Source organism: Dendrobates tinctorius, unplaced genomic scaffold (assembly GCF_039654945.1).
Source record: "Dendrobates tinctorius isolate UK_male_01 unplaced genomic scaffold, ASM3965494v1 ptg000040l, whole genome shotgun sequence".
Classification (NCBI taxonomy): Eukaryota; Metazoa; Chordata; class Amphibia; order Anura; family Dendrobatidae; genus Dendrobates; species Dendrobates tinctorius.
Window position 1 is genome coordinate 3,773,157 of NW_027361708.1, and position 22,593 is coordinate 3,795,749.

General features: G+C 43.5%; 1 protein-coding gene across 1 annotated transcript in view; it reads left to right on the forward strand.

The window, feature by feature from the left end:
• LOC141088734 (pulmonary surfactant-associated protein D-like) overlaps positions 1–22,593 on the forward strand; it is a 117,535-nt gene that overhangs the window by 79,924 nt on the left and 15,018 nt on the right. The window lies entirely within an intron of this gene.

Genomic DNA, 22,593 nt, shown 5'->3' on the forward strand with positions numbered 1-22,593 from the left:
TTCATCTAACCATGTCTCGGTTATTCCCACTGTGTCACAGTTACCTGTAGATATTTCTGTTTCTAGTTCTTCCATCTTGTTTGTCAGGCATATGGCATTTGCAAGCATGGAGCTAAGAGGATTTTGTTTTGTTCCAATCTCCTCCCTGTGGAATGTTTTAGAAATTTTCTTACCTCCCTTTGGAATATGATGTCTTGGGTCTTTTTTTCCGCACCTCATATCTTTCATCAGTATATTTTCTGGCTTCATGCTCCTGTCTAATGTTTTTCTTCCTGTCCCCTCTTCTTCTAGTTTAACACTCTCCTGATGAGTGAAGCGAATCTTCTGGCGAATGTGTGTTTCCCAGGTTTGTTAAGGTGTAGTCTGTCTATGGCGAGGAGTCCGACGTACAGGTAATTCACACCATGGTCCAGGAATCGGAATCCTTGTTGTCTGCACCATCATCTTAGCCAGTTGTTCGCATCAAGGATCCTGTTCCATCTCCTGGTACCATGGCTGTCTACTGGAAGGATAGAAGAAAAAACTACCTGTGCATCCAGTTCCTTTACTTTCTTCCCCAACTCTTCAAAATCTTTGCAGATTGTTGGTAGATCTTTTCTTGCTGTATCATTGGTGCCAATATGTATCAGAAGAAATAGGTGGACGTCCTTGGAACTGATGAGCTTTGGTATCCTATTGGTCACATCCTTGATCTTCGCACCTTGAGGCAACATACTTCTCTTGCGGTTATGTCCTTTCTGCAGATAGCTGCTTCTGTGCCTCTCAGTAGTGAGTCTCCCCCCACTACCACTCTTCTTCGCTTCTTGGCTGTACTTTTTATTGTCACTTCTGGGTGTTGCTGTGTGCGCTTTTCTTTTTTGCTTGCTGGTAGTGTCTCATCCTTAGGTGTGAAATCTTCATCATCCCCAAGGCCTTGATATCGGTTTCTCAGTTGTGTGGTTGATGATGTCTCCATGGTCTTCTTGCTTCTTTATTTTTGCTACTTGATTTTTGAAGCTTAAATTTGTCTGGAGTAGATTGTGAATGCCATGTCATATTTGCAAAGCCCTTGACATGTCAAATCAGCAGAAAACAACCACAAGTGACCTCATTTTGGAGCTATACCCCTTTACTGTAGATGTAAAAAGCAAAAATTACATTTTTTGCACAAAAAACTGTTGTACCACCAAATTCATAACTTCATCTAGTTGTAATAGGAGAAAATGGACCCCATAATGGACCCCATAATTCATTATGCAATTCCTACCAAACAGAGTTATACCCCAACTTTCTAATGTGAGAAAAAAACAAAAAACACCAAAATTGACCCATTTGGCAAACTAAGGCTGGTTTCACACTTGCGTTTTTTTTCGCGGTATTTTAGCGCTAAAAAATGCATGCGTTTTTTTTCCTATACTTTGCATGGGATGCGCTTATGTGCGCATACACATGCGTTTGTATGCGTTTTTCCACGCATGCGTTTTTTTGCGGTATGCGCTCGGGCGCACAAAATGCATCCTGTTGCATTTTTGGGGCGTCCGACTTGCCTCAAAAAAACGCATGCGCACGCAATGCGTTTTTTTACAGCAAGACACCCATTATAAGTCTATGGGTGCGCATATGTGCGCATTGGCATGCTTATGTATGCGTTTTTTTGCGCATGCGTTTTTTTTTTTACCATTAGTTGGACAATGGAATTTAGGGGTTTGGGTTAGAGTTAGCGTTAGTTAAGGGGGTTTAGGGCTAGGGTTAGGGTTAGCTAGGGTTAGGGTTAGGGTTAGTATGGTTTGGTTAAGGGTTAGGTTTAGGGTCAGGGTTAGGGTTAGGTTTAGTATGGTTTGGTTAAGGGTTAGGGTTAGGGTCAGGGTTAGGGTCAGGGTTAGGGTTAGGGTTAGGGTCAGGGTTAGGGTTAGGGTTAGGGTTAGGGTCAGGGTTAGGGTTAGGGTCAGGGTTAGGGTTAGGGTTAGGGTCAGGGTTAGGGTTAGGGTTAGGGTTAGTAAAGTCATGGTTTGGGTTAGTGTGAGGGGCCACCTAATGTTGGAAAAAAACGCAAACGCGGTAAAAACGCACTAAAAACGCATACAAACGCATAAAAACGCTGCGTTTTTTTCATGCATGCTCATAAAAATGCTTGAAAAAAACGCAGCATTTGTATGCGTTTGTATGCATTTTTTCAATGCGTTTTTTTGCGGGAAAAACGCGCTGCTAAAAAAAGCAAGTGTGAAATTAGCCTAAACTTCATAAAAATTAATCTTTGGGTGTGATGAGCATTTGTAAGCAAACAAGCCACATAACAGAATTTTATAAGATTGGGCAGTGAAAACTAAAAACTTAGAGGTTATCTGCTAAAATTTTACTTCAGCCTCAATGTTTTAATTCATACAAAATGTTATGGAGATCATCTCTCAATGAATTAATCTATGGCTACATTGACTATTGTGCAACATCCACGCCAGGCTATTTTTTTCTGAAGAATTGCAAGTATGCCAGTTTAGTGTCCATACATTGTGCCCTCATGCAGTCTAGTGCCCCCATATATTGTAGTGCCCCATACATTTTGCTCAAGTTTTGATTCTGAAGCCCCACATCTTGCAAACTGTTAACTGTAATCTCCAGATACAATACTATCAAACAAGTCGTCACTTAATGTGGTTAAGGCACAGTGAGCCTCAGAAGTAGGGGGGCATTCTGATTTTGGAGCAAATATTTCATCTGACTTTATTTGAAAGGGTGTGAGCCATGTAGCCTTTCCAGATTTTTTGTTCTGCCAGTAACGTGGGAACACCATTATTTCCATTGACAGATGAACCATAGGATCCTTGTTTTGTGCAGGATAAGTGAAAGTTTTCATTGGTAACATTTTGGGGTATTTAACATTTTTTTGATAACTTTCAGTATAATGCGTGATCACATTATTGTGTTCTATATTGAATACTTATGTCGGCGTTTCCATATAAATACCACAAAAATGCAATTGAAATGAAAATCGCAACTGAAACACTTACTGTAATGAGGTAAATGGAGTCACTCTTTACTCCATTTGGCATCTATTAGGTGTGCACAGAACTGTGGTCAACTACACTTGTGCTCTTTAAAGACAACTAAAATAACATGGCATCACCAGAACAGAAAAATAACATGGCATCACCAGAACAGAAACCAGACGGAGTCCAAAGTGACTCCATATGCCTCATTATAATGAGTGGTTCTGTCAGGGTTTTTGTCTGAATTGTGTTTTTTGGGATGTACGCAAAAACTCCAATGCTCAGTGTAGAGTGCAGGATAAATGTGAATGGACACATATTCCAACCATATTCTGAGAGATGTAATTTCTAGAGATGAATGAATTTGTTCAAGAAACGATTGCCAAATACTGTATACAATTTGGCACGAATATGGCACATTTGGATTCATGATTGGAAACACAAGCAAAATTTTATAAAATCAGAAAAAATCGGAAACAGTAGGTAAAAAGTGTGAGAAAATATTTACGTTGCCACTAAAGTATTTTAAGCACTTTGCCTACGATAATGGTGGTGTATGATGAGCGTGGGGCACATATTTGATGAGGATAGGGGGTTGACAGAGCTCAGATGCTTGGCATTCATGTAAACTTTTTTTTTCTTCTAACTTTATGTGAGCACAATGTGGCTAGCCAATCAGGGCACAGGAAACATCCACAATGTCCAGACACAACGGCTTGCATCATTGGCTGCTGAAATCACATGTCCCTCCCCATATAAAGAGCAGACATCTTGTTTTGGCACCATCTTGACAATGCAACAGCGCAGAGAGGCTGCTCCTAATTCTGGGACTGTTTGCTGATAGATTTTATCTAGTTAGCTAGACCTTTGTTTCTTAAGGTACTGTCACACTTAGCGATGTACCAGCGATCCCGACCAGCGATATGAAGCGGTCAGGATTGCTGGTACATCGCTAAGTGGTCGCTAGTGAGCTGCCACACAGGCAGATCTCACTAGCGACATCGCTGGGGACGGGGGTCGCTACTTACCTGTCACACCAGGCGATCCTGCATCCTCCCGCTCGGCTCCACGCGTCGCTCGTCCTCACAGCAGGAAGCGCCACAGGAAGCAGATGACGAGAAACAGTCCTGGACGTTCTCGCGCGATCAGCGATAACCAGCGGGGAGCCGGTCGTAGGTAAGTATCAGACACAGAGATATCGCTAGCAATATCGCTATAACGTCACTAGTTATAGCGATATTGCTAGCGATATCTCTTAGTGTGACATGCCCTTTAGTCAGATAGTATAGATAGCTAGTGTCCTGTGTGGCTGTGAAATTGACCTTCCAGCAGATTTTTTTTTTGTGCCATTACTGAGGTTCACAGACAAAGACAGCAGGGCACATTTAATAGAAGTGTGTTGTGTACTGCTTCTTTTGTGCTCCATGTGTAGGTTGGTAAGCCGACTGGGGGGTGGTCCTCTTACCGCCGCTAACAGACTGAGACAGAGACTGTAGTGGGTCCTACAGGTCCCCTTTATTAGCCGTCCTCTCGATGACCCGCAGCACCACACAGCAGCTGCTTGACTCCGCACACAGGCCTGGGTACCTTCACTTCCTTCCTTTCCTGTTTGACGTCCCTCGTGGCTCTTTCACTGTGTCTGCCCTAGGCCTACCACCACAGTGCTTCACCCGTCTGAGTCCGTCCGTCTTGTGGTACCCCAGACACTCTCTCTGTCTGTGGCTTCTCCTGTCAGGGCCACCCCCCTGTCTGTCTCTGTTGTCAGTCCCTTCCGGAGCTTCTTCTTTGTCCATCTCTCTCTTCAGTCTTCTCTCCTGAGCTCCTCTCCTGGACTGAACTTCTGGAACTCTCTTCTCTCTCTTATATATCCCCTCCCTGGGAATTCCCCCTAGAGCTCCTGTAACTCAGCACCCATGACTGTGCGGTTTCGTAGCCATAAGCTGATGTTAAGCCCTGCTCTCACTGCTCCCTGCTGCCATCTTGTGGCTAAACTGCAGTACTGCACCTTCCTACACTTCTGCTGTCCTTGGTCTCCCCCTAGTGGCAAAACCCAGTACTTCACCTCTGCCTAGCTGTCTCCCACCTTCAATTACAGCAGTCCATGTCCAGCACAGTGTACATTAACCCTTCCTCTGCAGACAGGTCCGTACGTCAGTCCACTTTCCCTACACATGCACAAGTAGACCTTTCTAAATCTTATTTTTTCACTTGCTAAATGAGATACAGCAAGGCATATGTCACCTTATCATTTAGTGGTATGGTGACATTGTTATGTGATTTGAGCTGTTGACCATGAAAAAAATATTTTTTTAGCAGTGGCTACTGTGATTCGGCATGCCATATCTCACCTAGTTATTTAATGGTGGTGAAACACAACTAACTGCATATCTCATGCAGATAAAAAAAAATTATGTTGCTAAATGTGACACCACCCACCATATCCCACGTTGTAATTGTGTGATGGTGAAATTAAACTATCTGCAAATTTCATGAACATTAAAAAAAATTCTGTTGCTAAACATGATACAGCCCGCCATATCCCACGTTTTAATTTTATGGCGGTGAAATTGTTCTGTAGAGCCGTTACACAGTAAGAAAAAAATGGGGGGAGGGCAGTTGCTGACGTGATAGCGCAAGCCATATATCACCTTGTCGTTTAGTGTCGGTAAAATTCAACTGTCTGCCTAGGTAATGCAGATTAAAAACAAACACATTTCTGTTGCTAAACGTCATACAGCCCACCATATTCCACCTTATAATTTTGTGGTGGGGAAATTAAGCTGTCGACAGAGCTCATGCACACATAGCAAATACATCTTTCTGTTGCTAAATATGATACAGCCTGCCATATCCCACGTTGTAATTTTGTGGCGGTGAAATTGCTCTGTGTGTAAAGGTGATGTACAGTAAAAAAATATTTTTGGGCTTTTGCAAATGTGATTCAGCATGCTATATATCACCTTGTTATGTAGTGGCAATGAAACTGAACTGTCTGCATAGCTCATGCAGATTAAAAAAAATACATTTTTCTGTTGCTAAATGTGATACAGCTCGCTATATCCCACTTTGTAATTTTGGGGCAGTGAAATTGTTCTGCGTGTAGAGCTGTGTGATGGATCGCACAGAGGAAGGGGATGTTGACTTCACTCACCTCGAAGGATGGAAGGACCTAGCAGGGGTCGGATCTCTGGCACCACCACTTGCCCCAGGTCAGTTAAGGAACTGCACCGAGGGCAAATAGTCACCGGAAAGGCTTCCCTTATAGGTATGAGTTATTGAGGCACTCCCAGTGTAGGGGGATATATATCACCAGTCCAGGCTGGGGATATATATATATAAACCTCCTGGCCATCACTGCCAGAGTTCCTCACTAACACAGTACGGTATTCTGCCACCAGTTACTTGTTTGAGATAAGCCCCACCGATAACAGACTTATATCAGGTCAGAAACTAACCCGGGTAGTAGCGTATAATATAACCAACCAAGTGTGAGGATGTGGGGATTCGTGAATCGAGATAAAAGTGCAGCCCAAGATTAATTTTATATTTAATCACTGAAAAGGCGCACTAGAAATATACAGACATATATTTACAGAACAATATACAAGTATGCACTCAAGAATGTAGTACAAGGGTACGGTATGGATAGGTTGCAATTACCGTGTTATGTAGCATGTGACCACATGGAGGCACTGATGGATCACAGGTCCAAATTTTAGTGACGTGCCTCCCTTGGCCACGTCCAGTAGAAGAACTAAGTCCAAAATGATGGGTTGCCTTATATCTCCTATCCTGTTCCCTCCCACACTCTGCTGCCACCCCTGGGCTGGGCTGCCTCCCTCCTCCCATGTCTGAAAATATGATTTTCTGTCCACAATTGGGTGCGGGTCAGCTTGCTCCTGCTGGGGCTGTGCTATATCACCGCCCATATGTTACTGCTTGTGTCAGTTTGTTCTCTCCCCTGTTATATTGGTCTCTTTTTGCTTTGCTTTCAGTATATACCAGAGTGCTTATATAGTGGGGGCGAAGTCATGTGACCTCAGTGTTTTTTGTGCATCAGACATGTTGGATTTTTCAGTGGTTTTGCATGATTGCAGACAGTGTCTTTCCTTTCCTGTCCTGTCTAGTCAGTTTGGGCCCCATCATTTGCTCTGTCTCTTTTCCTGCCTGCGTTTGTGTTTTCATCTTGTCTCACTGACAATATATGTTTTGGGGCTGTCTAATCCTTTGGGGTCTTCTCCGGGGCAGTTTAGATTTCACCTTTCTTGCTTTAGACTAAGTTAGCTCTCCGGCTGTGCTGAGGCGTCTAGGGCATTGTAGGTACGCTTCACGGCTACTGCTAGTTGTGTGGATAGGATCAGGGGTCTGCAATCCGCTTAGTTACCAACCTCTCTGGTTTTCTGGTGGCTTAGCCTGGTCCTTCTATCCTCCTCGGTGACCCAATCATAACAGAATCACCAGTCTTACTATAGACTCTAGGGTACTCTAAAGAAGGAAAGAATTAAAAAAAAAGTGTCAGAATTTTTTTTTTGTATATTTTTTCCTCTTTTTTTTTCTGGGGCCGTAGGAGGATATTTTTTATCTAAATGGAGACTAAGCAATTGTCTGATCGTATTGAGCAGCTCGCTGCTGAAGTGCGGGGAATTTCTGCCTATCTTGCTCAATCATCTGCTGTTTAACCAAAAATCCCTACTCCTGATGTGTTTTCTGGGGATTGGTCTAAATGTTTGAATTTTAAGAATATTTGTAAACTATTTTTTGCTTTGAAACCTAACTCATTGGGGAGCTCTGTGCAGCAGGTTAAAATTGTCATTTCCCTGCTGAGCGGTGATCCTCAGGATTGGGCCTTTTCTTTGACACCCGGAGATTCTATTCTGGCTAAGCCCTGGGGTTGTTGTATGATGAACCTAATGCTATTGATCAAGCTGAGAAAACCTTATTGGCATTGAACCAGGGTCAGGATTCTGCAGTTATATTGTCAAAAATTCCGAAAGTGGGCGGTGTTTACTAAAAGGAATGACTATGCAGCTCTCTTTCGGAAGGGTTTGGCAGAAACCGCAAAAGATGTTATGGTGGGATTTCCTGTCCCCTCTGGTCTTGATGACTCTATGTCATTGGCCATTCATTGATCGGCGTTTACGTGAACGTAAAACTACATGAGAGGTGTTGCCGCCTTTCGAACGAACTTCTGAACCCATGCAATATAATAGGGTTTTGTCTAGGGCGCAAGGTCAGGAGTTTAGAAGGCATAATAAGTTGTGTTTTTTCTGTGGGGACACCTCTCATACTATTTCTGTCTGCCCTAAACAAGAAAAGCGTTTTGCTCATGCATTTGCGGTGGGCAGTGTACAGCCTAAGTTTGGCGATTACCTTGAACTGCTCCTTGTCTACATTTTCCGCTAAGGCTTTTGTTGATTCAGGAGCAGCTTTGAATCTGATGGATTTTGACTTTGCCAAACGTTGTGGTTTTCCCATGATACCCCTGCAAACTCCTATCCCTTTGAGGGGTATTGATGCTACTCTTTTGGCAGAGAATAAACCCCAGTTTTGGACCCAGGTAATAATGCGGGTCGCCCCGGACCACAAGAGAATTATAAATTTTTGGTGTTGCACAATTTGCATGATATTATTGTTCTGGGTTTTCCTTGGTTGCAAACTCAAAATCCTGTTTTGGACTGGAAATCTGTGTCTGTGGTGAGTTGGGGTTGTCAATGTGTTCTTAGTGACATTCCTGTTTTCTCCACCTCTCCCCAGTCTCATGATATTCCTGGCTATTTGGCTAATTTAATTTTTCTGATGTATTTAGTGAGAGTAAGTCTGTGTCTTTGCCTCCTCATAGGAGTTATGACTGTGCAATTGAGTTAATGCCCGGGTGTAAATTTCCCAAGGGTCAGCTTTTCAACATCGGTACCCGAACATGATGCTATGTGATCTTATATCAAGGAGTCATTGGAGAAGGGTCATATTAGACCATCCTCTTCACCTTTAGGTGCTGTTTTTTTTGTTGCCAAGAAAGATGGCTCATTAAGGTCATGTATTGACTATCGTTCCCTTAACAAAATCACTGTTAAATATCAGTACCCGTTACCCCTGATTTCTGATTTATTTGCCAGAGTTAAAAGTGCCTGTTGGTTTACCAAACTTGACCTCAAGGGGGCGTATAATCTTATTCGCATCAAGCACGGGGATGAATGGATGATGGCGTTTAATACCCCGGAGGGACATTTTGAGTACCTGGGGATGCCTTTTGGGCTTCCTAATGCCCCTTCTGTCTTCCAGTCATTTATGAACAATATTTTCCGGGACTTTGTGGATAAGTTTTTGATCATTTATCTGGATGATATTTTGATCTTTTCCAGTGATTGGGATTCTCATGGGGAACATGTCTGGACTGTGTTCTGGATTTTGAGTGAAAATTCTCTGTATGTTAAGGGATCGAAGTGTCTCTTTGGTGTACAGAGGATTTCATTTTTGAGATTCATGTTGTCCCCATCTACTATTGAAATGGACCCTGCCAAGGTACAGGCCATTTATGATTGGGTTCAGCCCACTTCTTTGAAGGCTCTCCAGATGTTTTTGGGTTTTGCTAATTTCTACCGTAAATTTATAAGTAATTTTTCTGTTATTGTTAAACCACTGACTGATTTGACCAAAAAGGACGCTGGTGTGGTGAATTGGTCTCCAGATGCAGCCTCGGCATTTCAGGAGCTTAAGCGGAGATTCACTTCTGCTCCAGTTCTACGGCAACCTGATGTCTCACTCCCATTTCAGGTGGAGGTAAATGCTTGTGAGATTGATGCAGGAGCCGTTTTGTCCCAAAGAGATCCGGTGACTTCTAAAATGAATCCCTGTGCCTTCTTTTCTCGAAAATTTTCCCCATCTGAACGTAACTATGATGTGGGGATCGGGAATTGTTGACCATGAAATGGGCATTTAAAGAGTGGAGACATTGGTTGGAGGGAGCTAGACATCAAGTTGTGGTCCTCACCGACCACAAGAATGTGATTTATCTTGAATCAGCTAAACGCTTGAATCCTAGACAGGCTAGGTGGGCCTTGTTTTTCACGCATTTTAATTTTGTGGTCTCTTTTCTTCAGGGCATTAAGAATGTTAAGGCAGATGCCCTTTCCAGGAGTTTCTTTGCGGATTCTCTTGATGTGACCGAGCCTACTACCATTCTAAATGAGGGTGTGGTTCTTTCGGCCATCTCACCCAATTTGAGACATGCCCTGGAGGAATTTCAGGAGGACAAACCTGAACGTTGCCCTATGGGAAAGTTGTACGTCCCTGACCAGTGAAGGAAAAGAGTAATGTCTGAAATTCATTGCTCCACATTGGCTGGTCATCCAGGTATTTTTGGTACCAGAGTTTTGGTGAGTCAGTCTTTTGGTGGACTGCCTTATCTCATGATGTCAGGAATTTTGTGCAGTCCTGTGGGACTTGATTTTCGGCCCAAGCCCTGTTCTCATTCTAGTGGTTTGTTGATGCCCCTGCCGGTGCCCAAGAGGCCATGGACCCATATCTCAATGGATTTTATTTCTGATCTTCCTGTCTCTCAGAGAATGACTGTTATCTGGGTGATCTGTGATAGATTTTCTAAGATGGTCCATCTTGTACCACTCCCAAAGCTGACATCTTCTTCTCAGTTGGTGCCCTTGTTTTTACAACAGGTGGATTGTTTGCACGGGATTCCTGAGAACATTGTGTCGGACAGAGGAGTCCAGTTTGTTTCCAGATTTTGAAGAGCTTTTTGTTCCAAACTTGGAATTCAGTTATCTTTCTCCTCTGCATTTCATCCTCAGACCAATGGGCAGACTGAGAGAACAAACCAGACTTTGGAATCCTATTTGAGATGTTTCATATCTGCTGATCAGGATGACTGGGTCTCATTTTTGCCCTTGGTCGAATTCGCGCTAAACAATTGGGCTAGTTCTGCCACTTTGATGTCGCCTTTTTTCTGTAACTTCAGGTTTCATCCTCGATTTTCTTCAGGGCAGGTGGAATCTTCGGCCTGCCAAAGTGTGGATTCTGTGGTCGAGAGAATGCAGCAGATTTGGGACCAAGTAGTGGATAAGTTGTCACACTCTCAGGAAAATGCCCAACAGTTTTCCAACCGGCATAGGACCATTGGTCCCCGGTTTAAAGTGGGTGATATGGTTTGGTTGTCTTCAAAAAATATTCCTATAAAGGTTGCGTCTCCAAATTTCAAGCCAAGATTCATTGGACCTTATAAGATTTTGGAAATCCTTAACCACATTTCTTTCCGTTTGGCTCTTCCAGTTACGTTTAAGATTCATAATGTTTTTCATAAATCTTTGTTGAAGAGGTTTGTGGAGCCAGTAGTTCCCATGGCGGCGCCTCCTGACCCTGTATTGGTTAAAGGTAATTTGGAGTATGAGGTAGAGAAGATATTGGATTCTTGTTTGGCTAGACGGAGACTCCAGTACTTGGACAAGTGGAAGGGTTATGGCCAGGAGGATAATTCTTGGGTCTCTGCTTCTGAAATTCATGCCGAGAGATTGATTCGTGCTTTTCATCAGGCCCATCCTGACCAGCCTGGTGGCGTGGATGAGGGTTCGGTGACCCCTCCTCAAGGGGGGGTACTGTTGTGAATTCTCTTTCTAGGATCCCTCTGGTGGTTACTGGAGATATTGGAGCTGGTCAGATTGACAGAGGCTTGCCACCTGATAATGATGATGACGATTGGAGATCTGGGGTTTCTGACTGGTGTATTTAAGACAGCTGACTTCCTTCAATCCCTGCTGGTGATTTTCTTCCTGTGCCTTCTGAGGTCTGATGTCTCCTACTCTGTTCCTGTATGGATGGTTCAGCTAAGTGGTTCATTTGCTAATCTTTTTGCATTTGATCTGGTTTTGTCTATCTCTGCTTTGTGCGGGTCAGCTTGCTCCTGCTGGGGCTATGCTGGATCACCGCCCATATGTTACTGCTTGTGTCAGTTTGTTCTGTCCCCTGTTATTTTGGTCTCTTTTTGCTTTGCTTTCAGTATATACCAGAGTGCTGATATAGTGGGGGTGAAGTCGTGTGACTTTAGTGTTTTTTGTGCATCAGACGTGTTGGATTTTTAGTGTTTTTGCGTGATTGCAGACAGTGTCTTTAATTTCATGTCCTGTCTAGTCAGTTTGGGCCCCATCATTTGCTCTGTCTCTTTTCCTGCCTGCGGTTGTGTTTTCATCTTGTCTCACCGACAATATATGTTTTGGGGCTGTCTATTCCTTTGGGGTCTGCTCCGGGGCAGTTTAGATTTCACTTTTCTTGCTTTAGGCTGAGTTAGTTCTCCGGCTGTGCCGAGGCGTCTAGGGCATTGTAGGTATGCTCCACGGCTACTGCTAGTTGTGTGGATAGGATCAGGGGTCTGCAATCCGCTTAGTTACCAACCTCTCTGGCTTTCTTGTGGCTTAGCCTGGTCCTGCTATCCTCCTTGGTGACCCATTCATAACACCTACCGTATATAATTCCTGGTAGCTATGCTTTAGAACTCAATAATGCAGAGTGCTACAGGTTGCTGCCGGGCACAGCTGTATGGGGGAAGGAAAGCCGATTCCGATTATGTGCTCGGCTAGTCTCAGAGATATTGCATTTTTATTATAGGTCATTTTCCAGATTCAATATCTCAGAGTCTTGCTGTGACCTATATTGCCACGCTGTCTCCATGTGCTTGTGTCAGACAAAAGAATAAAATTTGCCTGTAGCTGCAGAGAGCTCACACCCTGGTACAAATTGGTGGGGACAGAGCTTCAAAGAGCTTCTTCCTGGATTTATATTTAAAGAAAAGCGTTGCATTGCTTTTTTGTGGCCAAGGGAGGGGGCACATTTCAGGAGGGGAGAGACATTACTTTGTCCCTCGCAAAAAAATGGGGGGGAGTTGCTAACGTGATATAGCACGCCATATATTAGAGACTTTAGTGAGGGCAGTTTCAGTAGAGTGTAAAGAGCGGAAACCGTATTGACGAGGGTCAAGAAAAGAGTTACCCGAGAGACAGCGGATAAGACGGGTGTGGACCAAGCGTTCCAGTAGCTTAGAGATGAAGGGAAGATTAGAGACAGGTCTATAGTTAGCGGTATAGTTTTGGACGAGGGATGTTTTTTAAGTAAAGGATGTATGATGGCATGCTTAAATGAGGATGGAAATATACCAGAAGAGAGAGATAGAGGTGGAATATTTTTGTTATGTGAGAGGTGACAGCAGGGGAAAGGGACTGGAGGAGATGTGACGGAATGGGTCACTGATGAAAGTGTTAGGACGAGAAGATGCAAGGAGTCTGACTACTACTTCTTATATGACTGGTTCAAAATCAGAGAGTGAGCTAGATGCAGTGAGGGAGGGAGGATAGTGCATGGTATGAGGGGAATGGGAGATAATTTCCTGTCGGATATGGTCAATTTTTTCATTGAAATAATTGGCCAGATCGTCAGTGCGGAGACCTGTGGTTGGGGCATGCACTTTTGGGTTGATTAGGGAATGAAAAGTGTCAAAGAGACGTTTAGGGTTATTGGACAGTGAGGTGATGAGGGTGTTGAAATAGATTTGTTTGGAGAGGTGAAGGGCAGAATTGTATGTTTAAGCATAAACTTATAATGGATGAAATCTTCAGATTTTCTCCACAGATGTTCTGCGCACCTGGAGCACCGCTGCAGGAACCGTGTTTGCAGTGTGAGCCATGGTTGTCGCCGCCTGTGTCATATTGTTTTATGTATATGAGGTGCAATTTCATCCAGGGCACTTTGCAGTGTTTCATTGTAATCCTTCAGTGCAGAATCAGGACATGAGAGGGAGGAGATAGGGGCCAATGATGACTGCAAGTTCTTCATAAGTTTCTGAGAGTTAATGATCTGTGTGTTTCTATAAGTGTGGATAGTCGGGGTGACCTGAACGGGGTGGCAGTTCTTGATAGAGAATGAAAGAAAGTTGTGGTCAGAGAGCGGGAGAGTGGAGTTTGTGTAATCATCCACTGAGCAAAGCCGGGAGAAGACCAAGTCGAGGGAGTTTCCATCTTCATGTGTGGGGGAGTTAGTATGCTGCGAGAGTCCGAAAGAGGAGGTTAGAGATAAAAGGTGATGGGGAGATGGGAAAAGCAATGGGGATGTTGAAATCACTCAAGATGAGGGTGGGGATGTCACAGGAGAGAAAATGTAGAAGCCAGGTGGCAAAGTGATCCAGGAACTGATGAAAGGGGCAGGGAGAACGATACACCACCGCCTCTTGCATGGAGAAGGGGATGTAAAGTCTGAAAGCAAGGACCTCAAAAGAAGGGAAGACAAGTGAGGGTGCTTGAAGGATAACTTGAAAGGTACATTTGGGTGATAGGAGCAGACGAACGCCTCCACCCGCTCTGTTGTCCGATCTTGGATTATGAGAAAAGTTTAGTCAACCATATGAAAGAGCGGCAGCAGTGGTGGTGTCTGACTGCTGGATCCAGGTTTCAGTAAGAGCCAGAAGCTTGAGAGAATTAGAAAGGAAGAAGTCATGGATGAAGGGGAGTTTATTACACCGTGAGCGAGAATTCCAAAGGGCACAATTGAAAAAGACAGAAGGCATGCAGGGAATATTAATAAGATTAGAGGGGTTTCTGAATGTAGCACTATACTGTTACATTGACAAAATAGCACCAAAGCTACATGTACGCTTTTTATATGGAAGGGGATATGTGACTTCGACAGCCAATGGCATAAGTCCTTGTATCTTGATGTTGAAGAAGGCTTCCGCACCCTGATTGACTGCCAGAATCTCCACACATAAAGTTACCGCATATACTTGCGTATAAGCCGAGATTTTCAGGTCTTTTTTTGGGCTTAAAGTCCACCCTCTCGGCTTATATGTGAGTCATATATCGGAGATCGGTGGGGGAGGGGGAGCGGGGATGTCAGATTATACTGACCCCCCTGGCCCGGTCTCTGCAGCCCCCTGCTTGTCCCATGGTCTCAGGCACCCTCCTTCAGCGGTCACGTGGTACCGGTCATTAAAGTCATGAATATGCGCATATTCATGACTTTAATGAGCGGTACCACGTGACCGCTGAAGGAAGGAGCCTGAGATCGGGAGAAGCAAGGCTGCAGAGACTGCGCCAGGAGAGGGTAAGTATATGCGATATTCACCTGTTCCAGTCCACCGCTGTGGCCGCTCTGTCCTCCGTGTCCTCTGACTGTGCTGTTCAGGTCAGAGGGTGCGGTGATGTAGTCAGTGCGCGCCGCACCCTCTGCTGCCTGAACATCACTGACAGAGGGACCCGGAAGACAGTGGGCGGAGCGATGGACCGGGGACAGGTGAATATTGCCAGTGCGGGGGTTCTGAGCCAGCGGTGATACCGGCACCTGTACCCTATAGCGTGCCTTTGTCCCTGCCTGCTCAGGACACCGGCATCTGGCCCCAGTGACGACAGGTGAGTATGTCATTTTTTTATTTGCATCAGCAGCATATGGAGGCATAATCTATGGAGCATCTTATGGAGTAGCAAATGGGGGCATAATCTATGGAGCATCTTATGGGGCAGCATATGGGAGCATAATCTATGGAGCACCTTATGGGGCAGCATATGGGGGCATAATCTATGGAGCATCTTATGGGGCAGCATATGGGGGCATAATCTATGGAGCATCTTATGGGGCAGCATATGGGGGCATAATCTTCGGAGCATCTTATGGGGCAGCATATGGGGCATAATGTAAGGAGCATCTTATTAGGGCATAATATAAGAAGCATCTTATGGGGGCATAATGTATGGAGCATCTTGTGAAGCATTTTATGGGGCATAATCTATGGAGCATCTTATGGGGGCATAATGTATGGAGCATCTTATGGGGACATAATCTATGGAGCATTTTATGGGGCATCTTATGGGGCAGCATATGGGGCATATTATTCTAAGGAGCATCATTTGGGACCATAACCGTTATGGAGCAGCATATGGGGCATATTATTCTATGGAGCATCTTATGGGGCCATTATTAACCTTTGTGCAGCATTATATGGGGTGTATTTTGTTTGGAGCATTGAGGCCATCATGAACTGTATGGAGCATTATATGGGGCTACTGATTCAATATGGATATTCAAAAACATTTAACCTACTGATGTCTCAATGCATTTTACTTGTATTGGTATCTATTTTTATTTTTGAAATTTACCAGTAGCTGCTGCATTTTCCACCCTAGGCGCATTAGTGGAAACTTGATAATTTACTAAACTATGGCCAAATTTTGCCGATTTTGAGGAAAATACTTGTGAATCTGAACACGAATCTGAATATGTAATGTTTATGTCGACATGGAGATTGATGCACGTTTCCCAAACAAGTTCCATTATCTGTAGTGTAGTGTTCCATAACAGTCTAGTGCAGAGCGCCATAACAGAGTGGTGAAGAGTGCCATAAAAGCCTGGTGCAGCATGCCCTTAGAGACTGGTTCAGTGTGCCCTTATAGCCTCCTGCAGAGTGCAATAATAGACTGGTATACAGTGCCCTAACAGACTTTTTTCCAATCCACTTTACAATCTTTCCAAAACTGGCCTATTTTTTTCAGAGGCCAACTCAATTTCTTGCTTTTTGCTGTCTTATTCAGTTTCATGTTGTCTCATATGATTATCATCTGATGGAAATGAGTGCTCCTTCTGGTCATATACATGTCTTCCACAGTCCACAACAGGATATTTTCATGCATTCATTGACAGATTCAGACTGCTTATGGTCATCTGTAGACAGAAATTCCAAAAAGAAGGCTAAATTAACTAAGTTAAGACCATGTAAGGGGGACGACCAGACCATGGGTACCTGCATGCCGGGTCCGGAACAGGAGAAGCTGCATCCCCTGTTGCCGGGGGGAAGCTTTAGTGAGGCAGACCTTCCCCTTTTGCCTGAGGGAAGCTTGAGCCAGTGGGACCTTCCTGCAGACCTAGGAGGGCAGGGAAAGACAGGAAGAAAGCGTGCGGAGCAGAGGAGGGATAAAAGAGAAAAGCACGCGCAGCAGGTCAGTTTGTCGTGAACGCAGACCAGTGCGCAGAGTAGCAAGTGGTGCTCTCTGCTTCCCCTTCTCCCATCACAGAGTACTGGTGCTGTGGCAGGGCCTTGCCATCCAGAGAGGGAGCGCTGCCAGAAAAGGAGCCCAGCATTCCGCAGCAGTCCAGAGTGGGACCGCTGCCAGGGAAGCAGCAGAAGCCAGGCAGAGAAGTGTTCCGTCTGGGGAACACCAGCATTGTGCAGGCCAGTGTCTGCCAACTCCCGCCGCCAGCAGTGGGGATCAGAGAGGGAGAGGAATGTGCAGTGTGCCGGTGACTGCCAGAGAGAAAGGTGCCATACACTGTGTCCGAGAGTACATCGCGTGTGACTCCTGAAAGAGACCGAGTGCGTGAACGTTATCTATACCCTGACATTGCCAGCGAATATTTGCCCAGACACTTATGCCCTGACTTCGCCAGAGTATAATAGCCGAGCCACGTTGGGCTCGTACCAGACTGTAGCCCTCACCCTTGTCAGTTACTTCAGCATATGGACTAGGGGCAGCGGAAGGTATCGGAGACTGACCGCTGTCACCAGAAGACAGAGTATTGTTTATCGGACCCCATTGAAAAAGACACTGCACCAGCCGTTGTCGGTGCTTTTCACTTAAGAATCATAGAATCATAGAATCGTAGAGTTGGAAGGGACCTCCTGGGCCATCTGGTCCAACCCCCTGCTCAAAGCAGGATTCGCTAAATCATCCCAGTCAGATGTCTGTCCAGCCTCTGTTTGAAGACATCCATTGAAGGAGAACTCACCACTTCTCGTGGAAGCTTGTTCCACTCATTGATCACTCTAACTGTCAAAAAGTTTTTTCTAATATCTAATCTGTGTCTCCTCCCATTCAGTTTCATCCCATTGCTTCTAGTCTTTCCTTGTGCAAATGAGAATAAAGTTGATCCTTCTACAATGTGACAGCCCTTTAGATATTTGTAGACAGCTATTAAGTCTCCTCTCAGTCTTCTCTTTTGCAAACTAAACATTCCCAAATCCTGCAACCTTTCCTCATAAGACAGGGTTTGCAGACCGGTCACCATTCTGGTTGCTATTTTCTGAACTTGCTCCAGTTTGTTGATGTCTTTTTTAAAATGTGGTACCCAAAACTGGACACAATATTCCAGATGAGGTCTGACCAAAGAGGAGTAGAGGGAAATAATGACTTCACGTGATCTAGACTGTATGCATCTGTTAATACAACCTAGAATTGCATTTGCTTTTTTTGCTGCTGCATCACACTGTTGACTCATATTCAGTCTGTGATCTATTAGTATACCCAAGTCTTTTTCACATGTGCTGTTGCTTAGGCCTATTCCTCCCATTCTGTATATGCTTTTTTCATTTTTATTGCCCAGATGTAGTACTTTGCATTTTTCCCTGTTAAAAACCATTCTGTTAGTTGCTGCCCACTTCTCCAGTTTATTTATATCTTTTTGAATCCTCTCTCTCTCTTCTCTAGTATTAGCTATCCCTCCTAGCTTTGTGTCATCAGCAAATTTAATCAGTTTACCCTCAATTCCTTCACCTAAATCGTTGATAAAGATGTTGAACAATACAGGTCCCAGGACAGAGCCCTGTGGTACCCAACTTGAGACATTCTTCCAACTGGATGTGCAGCCATTTATGACCACTCTTTGGGTCCGATCACTAAGCCAGTTATGAATCCACCTAACAGTTGCCTTGTCAATTCTATACTTAGTCATTTTTTCAATAAGGATTGTATGAGATACTTTGTCAAATGCTTTGCTGAAGTCAAGATATACTATATCTACAGCATTTCCTTGATCCACCCAATCAGTGATTCCATCATAGAAGGAAATTAAGTTAGTCTGACATGACTTACTAGTTACAAACCCATGCTGACTCTGTTTAATCACTTCATTCTTATCCAGGTACTGACATACATGTTGTTTAATAATTTGTTCAAAGATCTTTCCTGGTATAGAAGTCAGACTCACCGGCCTATAGTTGCCTGGGTCCACCGTCTTCCCCTTTTTGAAGATAGGAACAACATTTGCTCTTCTCCAGTCTTCTGGGACTTCTCCTGTTCTCCAAGAATTTTCAAAGATTATGGAGAGGGGTTCAAAAATTTCTTCTGCTATCTCCTTCAGTACTCTGGGGTGTAATTCATCTGGACCTGGAGACTTGAATTCATTTAGGTTAGCTAAGTGTTTCCTCACTATCTTTCTGTTTATAGATATCCTGGATTCTTCTATTCCCTTAATAGGACAGTAAAGAACAGTTGATGTCACATTTCCTTTCTGAGAGAAAACAGATGCAAAATAGGAATTTAAAAGTTCGGCCTTCTCAACATCCTGTCTTACCATTTCATCATTTTCATCCTGTAAAAATCCTATAGCATCTTTGACTTTTCTTTTACTTTTGACATATCCCCAAAATCCTTTATTATTGCTTTTGACATCTCTTGCAGGCCTCAATTCATTGTCAGCTTTAGATAATCTGATTTGTGCCCTGCAGGTTCTGCAGGCAGCATTATATTCTTCTTTAGATATGCCTCCCTCTTTCCATTTTATAAACATTTTTTTCTTCCTTTTTAGCATGTGCTTAAGTTCTGTGTTCATCCATCCTGGCTTCCTTAAATGCTTCCTATTCTTCCCTCTTTTCGGAATTGTTAACAATTGTGCTTTGAGAATTTCATTTTTCAAGATTTCCCATCCTTCCTGGACATTTTTGTCTTTAAGGATATCCAGCCATTGGATCCCTCCAATTCTCTTTCTGAATCCCTTAAAATCTGCCTTTCTGAAATCTAACCTTAACGTCTGAGTCTTCACAGGTCTTCCTCCTCTAGTTATCCAAAATTCTAAAATAGCATGTTCGCTACCTCCTAGGGTCCCAGCCACTTTTACCTCCTCAACCATTTCCTCCCTGTTTATAAGGATTAGATCCAAGGTAGCAGTTCCCCTTGTTTTCTCCCCTACCTTTTGGAAGATAAAGTTGTCAGCAAGAGAGGATAAGAATTTCCTTGACCTGTTAGTTTTGCCTGAGAGGGATTCCCAACAAATGTCTGGATAGTTGAAATCTCCCATGACAACTATGTCATATTTTTGGGAGAACTTGGCCATTTGATGCATAAAGAGTTCATCCATATCTTCAGGTTGCACAGGCGACCTGTAGTAAATGCCTACAATGGTGTCCTTTCCATTGTTCTGTCCTTGTATTCTTACCCAAACAGTTTCCACAGAACTCCCAGTCTCTGAAGCTTCAATCTCTGTGCAGATATACGCGTTTCTAACATACAATGCGACACCTCCTCCTCGTTTATCAAGTCTGTTTCTTGCAAATAAGTTGTATCCTTCTAGTCTTGTATTCCAATCATGTGTATTGTCCCACCAAGTTTCAGTGATTCCAATGACATCATATTTCTTCTCCTGCGTTAGTAGTTCCAATTCTCCTTGTTTGTTGCCCATGCTTTGTGCATTAGTATAGAAACATTTTAGTTTGTGATTGGTTTCTCTTTCTCCAATATTTTTATTAATTAGATTCTTTTGTCTTTGTTCTTCCTTTCCACTTCTAATAGCAGAGTTCTCAATAGCATTTGTCAGGTGTATGGCTTTTTCTGGTCTTTTGCTTCCCTTCCCATGTTGTTCTAGTTTAAAGCTCTCCTTACAAGTGTAGCAAGACGACTTCCAAATACATGTTTTCCAGTCTTCGTAAGGTGCACCCCATCTCTAGCAAGTAGTCCATCGTAAAGGTAACTCACTCCGTGATCCAGAAATCCAAATCGTTGCTGATGGCACCATCGACGTAGCCAGTTGTTCACCTGCAGAATCTTATTCCACCTCCTTGTTCCATGGCCATCCACTGGGAGGATGGAAGAGAAGACCACCTGTGCTCCCAGTTCTTTCACTTTCTTGCCTATGTCTTCAAAGTCTCTGCAGATGTTTTCCAGGTCGTTTCTTGCGGTGTCATTTGTCCCCACATGTAGTAGCAGGAATGGGTAGTCATCTGTAGGTCTGAAGAGTCCTGATATCCTGTCAGACACATCTTTAATTTTTGCACCTGGAAGACAGCACATTTCTCTTGAAGTTATATCCGGTCTGCAGATAGCGGCCTCTGTTCCTCTCAACAGGGAATCCCCCATGACCACCACTCTCCGTTTCTTCTTCACAACATTTTTCTTTCTCCATCCAGGAGGACTCTGAAGGCGTACAAGGTTGCTGTTTGTGGGCAAAGTCTTATCCTGATGTATTTCTTCATTGGTTTCCTGCGTGAGAGCCTGGTACTGGTTCCTGAGGAGTATGGGTGCTTCATGGACTTAGGAACCAGTGACTTTCATCGGAACCGCCCTGATTTGCACCATTGTCCTTCAACTCACCATATCATTTTGCCATTTATATTGTTTACCCCCTTGTTTAACTCACTGCCTCCCTACGTGGAGTATTCCCTGTTTATTAAATACTGCTAACCCTGGCTCTGCCTCCGCTGCACCTTCTCTTCCGAGCTCTGCCATGTGCCCAAACAGTGGTTTACCCCCACATATGGGGCATCAGCATACTCAGCACAAATTTTACATCAACCTTTGGGGCCAAATTTCTTCTGTTACTCTTGGTAAAATAAAAAATTGGGGGTGAAAAGATCATTTTTGTGAAAAAAATATGATTTTTTATTTTCACGGCTCCACGTTATAAACTTCTGTGAAGCACTTGGGGGTTGAAAGTGCTCACGACACATCTAGATAAGTTGTTTTGGGGGGTATAGTTTCCAAAATGGTGTCACTTGTGCTGAGTTTTCACTGTTTAGGCACATCATAGGCTCACCAAATGCGACATGGCATCAGATTTCAATTCCAGCTAATTTTGCATTGAAAAGTCAAAAGGCGCTCCTTCCCTTCTGAGCTCTGCCGTGCACCTAAACAGTGCTTTATCCCCACATTTGGGGAATCAGCGTACTCAGAACAAATTGCACAACAACTTTTGGGATCCAATTTCTCCTGTTACCTTTGGTAAAATAAAAAAATTTGGATCTGAATTAATTTTTTTGTGAAAAAAAGTTAAATGTTAATTTTTTTTAAACATTCCGAAAATTCCTGTGAAGCACCTGAAGGGTTAATAAACATCTTGAAGGTGGTTTTGCGCACCTTAATGGATGCAGTTTTTAGAATGGTGTTACTTTTGGGCATTTTCTATCATATAGACCCCTTATAGACCCCTTAAAGTGACTTTAAATGTGCTGTGGTCCCTAAAAAAAAATGGTGCTGTAAAAATGAGAAATCGCTGTTTAATTTTTAACCCTTATAACTTCCTAACAAAAGATTTTTTTTTCAAAATTGTGCTGATGTAAAGTACACTTGTGGGAAATGTTATTCATTAAGTATTTTGTGTGACATATATCTGTGATTTAAGGGCATCAAAATTCAAATTTGGAAAGTTGCAAAATTTTCAAATTTTTTACCAAATTTCCACTTTCTTCACAAAAAATCGCAAGTCATAGCAAATAAATTTTACCACTAACATGAAGTACAATGTGTCACAACAAAACTTTCTCAGAATCACCAGGATTCATGGAAGCGTTCCAGAGGTATTACCTCATAAAGTGACAGAAAAATTGGTCAGGTCATTAACATGCAAACCACCCTCGGGGGTTAAGGGGTTAAAATTGTCCAAA